The sequence below is a fragment of the Oryctolagus cuniculus genome, chromosome X, assembly GCF_964237555.1.
Source record: "Oryctolagus cuniculus chromosome X, mOryCun1.1, whole genome shotgun sequence".
Classification (NCBI taxonomy): domain Eukaryota; kingdom Metazoa; phylum Chordata; class Mammalia; order Lagomorpha; family Leporidae; genus Oryctolagus; species Oryctolagus cuniculus.
The window spans coordinates 131,458,731-131,467,196 of record NC_091453.1 but is presented as its reverse complement, the minus strand read 5'-3'; the positions used below and the strand labels follow the sequence as shown (position 1 = coordinate 131,467,196).

At 50.3% G+C, this 8,466-nt stretch overlaps 1 pseudogene; it reads left to right on the top strand.

The window, feature by feature from the left end:
• The first annotated feature begins 5,831 nt into the window (after positions 1 to 5,831).
• On the top strand, positions 5,832 to 8,191 carry LOC138843101 (synaptosomal-associated protein 29 pseudogene; annotated as a pseudogene).
• The last annotated feature ends 275 nt before the right edge of the window (positions 8,192 to 8,466 follow it).

The window sequence follows — 8,466 nt, the reverse complement described above, 5'->3', positions numbered from 1 at the left end:
GCGATGCTGGCTCAGGTGTGTGCTGGGGCAGAAGGCCTTCCCGCACACAAGGCACTCGTAGGGCGTCCCCCCAGAGTGGACAGCATGTGCTGGGTCAGGTGCATGCTGTGGTGAAGTCACTTCTTCCCTGCATGGGTCCTCAGGGGCTGGCTAAGGGACAAGCTCTGGCTGGAGGCCTTCCCACAGAGACTGCTCTCATAGGCCTTCTCTGCAGTGTGGATCTGCTGGTGGTCAATGAGATGAGCTCTAAGTAAATGCTTTCCCACACCCATTGCATTCATACAGCTTCTTGCCAGTGTGAATGCACAGTGCTCAAGCAAGCGTATGGCCCGGCTGACAGCTCTTCCACACTCATTGCTTCAGAAGAATTTCTCTCCGGTATGAGTGGCCTGATAGTCAATGAGCAGTGAGCTCTGGCTGAAGACCTTCTCACCCTCACTGCATTTAAAGGGCTTCTCTCCTATATGAAATCTCGGCTGTCTGATCAAGGATGAGTTCTGGCTGAAGGCCTTCCCACACTCGTGGCAGACATGGGGTTTCTCTCTGGTATGAGTTCTGTTGTGCTACACAAGCCCCGAAGGGCCATGGCAGCCTCTCCCCCAGTCAGACATGTAGAGGATTTCTCTCCTCTGTGAATATGTGACGAGTGAGTGAGGAAGCATCTTTGAAGGCGCTCGCACACTCATGGTGCCCGTAGGGCTTCTCACCAGTGTGGGTCTTGCGATGCAGGCTCAGGGGTGTGTGTGGTGGAAGGCCTTCCCGCACTCGAGGCACTCATAATGCTTCTACCCAGCGTGGATATGCGTGTGCTGGGTCAGGTGCATGCTGTTTGTGAAGGCCTTCCCACACTCACTGCACTCGTAAGGCAATCTGTGTGGATTCTCTGGTGCTCAATGAGCAATGAGCTCTGACTGAAGGCTTTCTCACACTCATTGTATGTAAAGGGCTTCTCTCCTGTATGAGACTTCTGATGCTTTCTAAGTGACAGCCCTAGTTGAAGGCCTTCTTATAGTCCTTGCATGTAAAAGGCTTTTCTCTAGTGTGAATCCTCTGATGCCTAACGAATGTGCAGTTGTTAGGAGAGGACTTCCTATGGTCATACACTGCCAAGATGTCTTTTCTACACACAAACCCTGCTGAGTAATCCTTCAGCTCTAAACGTGGGGTCAGGCCTCCTACATGACTGCCACAGGTAAGAAGACTCTCTCCTGTAGGAATTAACTGCTGTGAAACCAGGATTGACTGCAGACTGAAGCTTCCCTCAAAAGCACTGCATTCATCTGGGCACAGTTTCTCCTGTGCGATCCTGCTGCTTGTTCCCCATGTCTCTCTAAGTGGCCCTCACATCCCCAAGTCTCATGCGACATGGAGTTCCAGTGACCATTTCCAGCCATTCTTTCTGTGGTCGATCCTTGGTATGAGCCTTCAGAAACTTCCTGCTGGGAAACTGACTCCTTAGTCTCACGTCTGGTGACCCAATCTGAAAGCAAATACAAAGGTGAGAGTTGGGCCAGGACAGTGCAATGGGAAGCATTGACTCCAGAGCATTCATGCTGTCAACAGGCAGGCAGATGATGGGCAGGTGTCACAAGCAGTAAACGCCAAGGAGAGTCTGGCCAGGTCACAGGGCAGCTGGGAAATACAGGGACGGGCAAGGCTACAGAGAAAGGCGGAAGATGACAGGGCACAATAGAAGATGATCCCAGGCCAGCTTCTTCCCTTCCAGTGTCTCCCTGTCCCAATCGATCCTGTGTATTTGTCAGTTTAGAAAACTAACACCTCAGAGGTAGAGGTAGAATTTTCATCTCTTACTGTGTTTTTTTTTTTTTTTTTTAGTGAATTTTGTCTTTTATAAAAGGAGTGCGCAGAAAAAAAGAAAGGTGTTTTGACTTTGCTGATAAAGATTTTGGAACATGATTTGTAATAGTGTAATGATAATATCTGGACGAAAGACAGGGAATTGATCTCTGAATTTTTTTAAAGTGTGTTTTACAGGACAATCCTTAAGCTAATAAAAATTAGATTTTGAATGGGCTGAAGAAGAAAATAACACTGGCCAATCAAATACTATGCTACTTGGACTATATATAGGGCAGAAAAATAGTGCCCAGTTATTTTCTAGTAACAAGATGAGAGGAATAGTTCAAGGCCCATCTTTAGCCTTCATCTGCCTACATACCAATACGTAAAGTAATGGGGACAAGACAGTTGCACTAAAACTGCTTACGTGAACAGTGTTTAATTTAGCATCAGCTGAGATTTCCACAGAGCCATACAGAAATACATTAGGGCAACAGAAGGGGCCCTAGGAACGTGTGAGTAACGGCAACATCAGAACTTACCTTGGAATTGGTAACAGTGGGGAAAGAAGACAAAGGTGATTTTATACAGTCAAGCCATCCTACCTCCCTCTGCTCTTATCACCAGCTTCTGGGACCTTTTCTGACCCTGCCCCTACTGCCTCCTATTGCCAGGAATCTTTATCTCTTATGAACTCCCAAACGCCTTTGTAACTCCCCCATGAAATTCTTCACTGCCTACCTCACATTATTTTATGCTGGAGAGTAGGAGCTGTGTTAAGAGTCCCACATTACTCCACAATACCTAGCATGTAAAGGTGCTTTTGAAATCTTTGAATGAATAAAAAAGTCTGAGGAAATGGTTGTGTTCCCATAATCAACCAATCTAAAAGCAAATCTGTCAGGAGGAATGGAAGAGTCTGCACTACAGAACTCTGAAGATTCCAGTGAAAAGGGAGAGGGTGTGCACTTAGGGAGTAATTTTGGCTGCACTGGGGCATTCGTAAGACATGTGCAATGGAAGAAGAGAATAGCACATGACTCCTATTCAATGTGGCGTGTGGCTAGCTTTCTTCCTTGGTCACCACGATATCATTCACTCCAGGAGCTCATCCCACCTCCTTGTCAGCTCCATATCACTGCCCTGCACTGGTGTCCCTTCCTGTCTCCGAGACTCAGTCCTTAGATCCTCTCGCACGAGGAGTGATCATGCTCTATGTCATGGCATACACACACACTGACTCCTCCCAAATTTCTCCACCTTGTCTCTGAGAACTGCCTCGTGTGTCCAACTGAATGCTTGACACTTCCACTTGAATGTCCAATAGACATTGTAAACTTCACATACTCAAAACTAAATCCTATTCCTCCCACAGATTCCCTATCTCAGTTATGTGAACTTCATCCTCCCAGTTGCTCAAAGTCGCTCTTGATTTTCACATGCCCCAAATCTGATCTGCCAACAGATATGTCCCCTCTATTTTCAGAATACCTCTAGAATCTGGCCACCACTGACCCCCTCCATAGCTATCCTCCTTCTCCAAGTCACCATCTCGTCTCTTCTGGATTACTGCAATAGCACTCAAACTGGTGGCCCTGCTTCTGTTGTATTGCCACCTTCTCGCTCACCGCACACATACACGTACACACCAATCCTCACAGCAACCCAGATATTTTAAAATATCATGGCTGATCAGCCACTGGTCGGCTCAGAACATTCCCCCTGGCTCGGAGAGAAAGCCCTGGCCTTTGCATTGATGCCAAAGACTTGGGACATCAGGATACCCCAGTGGGGTCTTAAGTTCATCTCCTTCCATCTCAGCTGCACACCCTCAGCTTCACTCCCACTGGCCTCACTGCTTTGCTCTAGTGTATCAGATGCCCTCCTTCCTTAGCATTCACTTACAATCCCCTATAATATGGGATTTTTGTTTGTTTCATTTTTTTATTTCTTTTTTTTTTTTTTGACAGGCAGAGTGGACAGTGAGAGAGAGACAGAGAGAAAGGTCTTCCTTTTCCGTTGGTTCACCCCCCAATGGCAGCTGCGGCCGGCGTGCTGTGGCTGGCACACCGCACTGATCTGAAGCCAGGAGCCAGGTGCTTCCCCCGGTCTCCCATGCGGGTGCAGGGCCCAAGCACTTGGGCCATCCTCCACTGCATAGCCGGGCCACAGCAGAGAGCTGGACTGGAAGCGGAGCAACCGGGACAGAATCCGGCGCCCCAACCGGGACTAGAACCCGGAGTGCTGGCGCCGCAGGCGGAGGATTAGCCTATTGAGCTGCGGCGCTGGCCTGTTTGTTTCATTTTTTTAGAAAAATAAGATTTATTTACTCAAAAAGCAGAATTAAACACACACACACACACACACAGAGGGAGAGGGAGATGGAGAGGGAGAGGGAGAAAGAGACAGAAAGGGAGAAAGAGAGGGAGAGGGAGAGGGAGAGGGAGAAGGAGACAGAAAGGGAGAAGGAGAGGGAGAGAATCTTCTATCTGCTGATTCAGTCCCCAATTGGCCACAATAGCTGTGGCTGTGCTAGGTGGATGCCAGGAGCCAAGAAATCTATCCTAATCACCCACATGAGTGACATGGGCCCAAGCACTTGGGTCATCTTCACTGACCCGGTGATGTTTTGGGGGCTGCGTGAGGCTCCTTGGGGACTGTGCTCTGATGTTGCCCCCTGAGTTAGTTGTGACTCAGTTTCCCAGCCTGATGTGACATTCCCTTCAGTGTTTCCAGTGTCCCTTGACTTCCTGTGTGGGCCATGGGTAGGGCCATGCCCGGCTGGTCAGGGGACCCCTGCAGTGACTGCGTCTTATCCTGGCGAGGGGCAGATCCTGGGGCCCTCGGGTCGGGAGAACAAGACGGGAGGGCCCTGGTGTGCAGGGCAAATGAGGAACCCTGGAGGAGGGAGGCCCGGGACCCATAGCCTCCAGTGGCTGTCAGGAGTTACCCTCTATGTCATCGCCCCTTCTCTTCAATGGTTGTAGTGTTTCTGTTCAATAAAGCTTGTTTAATGTTCCAGCTGTCTCCCCTCTGCTGTGGGTGTCTCAGGGGGCGGTGGGCTGGGATGAGTGGGCAACAGTGGCCACGTTAGCACTGGGGTACGTGCTGGGCAGCATCTGTGCCTCAGGGGCTGTGGGGTCCTCTGGGCTGGATGCAGCCTGGTGACTGCATGCTAGTGAGCGTGGGTACGGGCTGGTTCCATTCCAGGTGCCCTCGGGGTGCCCCAAGGAATCACTGGGTTAGATGTTCGAGGGTGGGCTGGGTACATCTGGTGGGACCCCGGATTTGACGAAGGCTTGTAGGCCTTGGAGGCTGCTGGTATGCCTCTCGTGACCTGCTACCCACCACCCCTCTCCAGCACCACCCCTCTTTGTCTCTTAGATCCCAAGGCTGTGTTTTAGAGAAACTAGTAGCCATTCCTGGCAGGCCTGTGAGGGCTCAGGCAGCCAGCCACACAAGTCAGTAAGGCCATGTTTGCAAATCTAAGCTGGCAGATACAGTCAGAGATGTGCCCTAAAATAGCCCAGGCCTGAGTTCAGGTGCCCTTTCCAGGCACTGCATGTGGGACTTTTCTGGGTGGTAGTGTTTGCCCACTCACACGGTTCAGCCCACTCCTGCCGGCAGACAGCTGTCCAGCCCCAGACAATCTACTAAGCAATATTTGTGGATAGCAGGGTGTATGGTGCTGTGGGATTAATGGCAGGCCAGGCATCATTCCTCACCTACCCCCTACACCTGATCATGCCTTGAGTGGAAGGGGGGGGGCACGGCAGTCACCAGCTCAGGCATCCCTTGATGGAACTACTGTTGCTCTCTCAGAGATGCCAAATGGTTATAGACCTTGAAGCCTCAAAGCCCAACAACTTTCTCAGTGTCTGGTGAAGACGCAGTTCAGAGACTGCATAGCGAGAGACACAGCAGGAGGGTGCTCCAGAACAGCAGCCCTCCCTGCAACCACAGTAGCAGCCGGCTCGCCAAGATTCACCTGGGCCATCAACCAAGTTTTGTCAGCCTAGGAGGCCGTAGGCATGGCCATCATGATCCACCACCCCTCTCCAACACCCCCCTTTGCCTGTATGGTAATACAAAAATCAGTGACATAGTTGTTTATCATCATAATGAAGTATTCTGTATTATAAAAATTTGTGTATGCTGGCCGGCGCCGCGGCTCACTAGGCTAATCCTCCACCTAGCGGCGCCGGCACACCGGGTTCTAGTCCCGGTCAGGGCGCTGGATTCTGTCCCGGTTGCCCCTCTTCCAGGCCAGCCCTCTGCTGTGGCCAGGGAGTGCAGTGGAGGATGGCCCAGGTGCTTGGGCCCTGCACCCCATGGGAGACCAGGAAAAGCACCTGGCTCCTGGCTCCTGCCATCGGATCAGCGCGGTGCGCCGGCCGCAGCGCGTCGGCCGCGGCGGCCATTGGAGGGTGAACCAACGGCAAAAGGAAGACCTTTCTCTCTGTCTCTCTCTCTCACTGTCCACTCTGCCTGTCCAAAAAAAAAAAAAAATTTGTGTATGCTATACTTTTATAGATCTGGCAGTGCAATAGGTTTGTTTAGACCAGCATCACCACAAACATGAGTGTCATGTTATGTAATGATCTTAATGGCCATGGCATCACTAGGCAATTTGAATTTTTCAGCTCCACTGTAATCTTGTGAGGCCACCATCATATATTTGGTCCATCCTTGGCTGAAACATACTTGTAAATGATTTATTTATTTGAAATGCAGAGTTACAGAGAGGCAGAGGGAGGGAGGGAGGGAGGGAACGAGAGAGAGAGAGAGAGAGAGAGAGAGAGAGAGAGAGAGGTATTCCATCCACTGGTTCACTCCCCAGATGACCACAAAGGCCAGAGCTGGGCTGATCCAAAGCCAGGAGCCAGGACCCTTTTCCAGATCTCCCACACGGGTGCAGGGGCCCAAGGTCTTGGGCCATCTTCTACTGCTCTCCCAGGCCATAGCAGAGAGCTGGATTGGAAGTGGAGCAGCTGGGACTTGAACTAGTGCCCAAATGGGAATTCAGCTCTGCAGTCAGCGGCTTTACCCACTATGCCACAGCGCCAGCACTGATGTTGTATAATTCTAACATCTGTGTTAGAGACCTTTCTGGTTCTTGTGATTGGTAATTTTCAATTGAAATCTAGACCTCTTCTGTATCATATGAGATCCTGTATCTTCTTAAAATCTTGTGTTGAAGAGAGGTGTGCTGTGCAGGGCTGTTCCTCCTGCTTGTTACCGGGTCAGCAGAGATGCCAGGACCGTGTTGCGTACGTCTTCTGCAATGATGGCGCCGAAGACGAGGGTGTTTGGCCGACCCCATGGAGGGATGGGCATGACCTCCGCAATGGGCCCAACATGCCCACGGATCGGCAGCAGTACCTGCGGCAAGAGGTGTTATACAGGGCCAAGGCCATGGCCGCCAGCACCACTAGGTTCCTGTCCCTTATTTATGAGTCCTAAAAAGTCAGGATCGCCTCCTCCTAAGAACTCATCCATCAGCAAGGAGTCTTAGAATGCACAGAGAGGAGAGTGGACAAGATGGACCAAGATTTGAAGACCAGCCAGACGCACATCAACAGCATTAAGAATGTGTCTCAGGGCCTTGTCAATTACTTCAAATCCAAGCCAGCAGACACCCCTGAACAGAATGGCACCGTCACCACCCAGCCCAACAGTAGATTGAAAGAGGCCATAAATACAAGTAAAGAGCAGGAGGCGGAGTACCAGGCCAGCCACCCAAACCCCAGGAAGCTGGAGGATGTCGACTCTATCCCTGGAGGGGCTGCCTCTGCTGTGAGTACTGACACTTACCCCAAGAATGCAGACCTCCAAGCCTGTCACCAGAAGATCGACAGCAACCTAGATGAGCTGTCCTTAGGACTGGGCCATCTGAAGGACGTAGCCCTGGGGATGCAGATGGAAATTGAAGAGCAAGACAACATTCTTGATCAGCTGACAACCAAAGTGGACAAGTTAGACATCAACATAAACAGCACAGAAAAAAAGATTGACAACTCTGAAAGTCAAAAGAATTCCCACTCCATGGTGAGGAAGAGTGTTCCACCAATCTTCTTTTTAAACGCCCAAGAACTTTCAGTTCTTATTTTAGTGTGTAATTTAATGTGTATTTGCAAATGTTATGATAGAGTGATGCCTGAGAGATTCTTGTTGCTGTGAGGAGTTGTGTGCCCTGCGTTTTCTTAGGGCTGACACCTAAGTTCTTTCAGCCAACGTAAAGTGAGTATCTTGAGCCTTTGAAGACCATGTTGGAATGAGAAGAAAAACTTGTATTTCTCATTTCCCTCAGTACGTGGAAAGATGTGGGCAGGACCTCAGTCTCGTGGCCACCAAGTCCTGCTTTCTTCTTCGATATATTACTCATTCCTAGGCCTTACATGAGTCAGAATGTTCAGGGACCCTGGGAGCCAGTTTCTGTTGGGGAGGGTCCTTCCCACAGTTTTATACAGGAATCATTGTGATGAGCAGGCACATACTCTCTCTCTCACACACACACACATGGCAAATCACTGGTGATTCTCTTAGCTCCCTGGAAAGTGATTAGTGTTAGGTCTGTCGGTTGAGTGTGTCACAGCCCTTGCTCTTGTGTTGACACAAGAGTGTGCCGTGCCCTTGGCATGCATTTTCGTAGGGAGGTTTCAGATA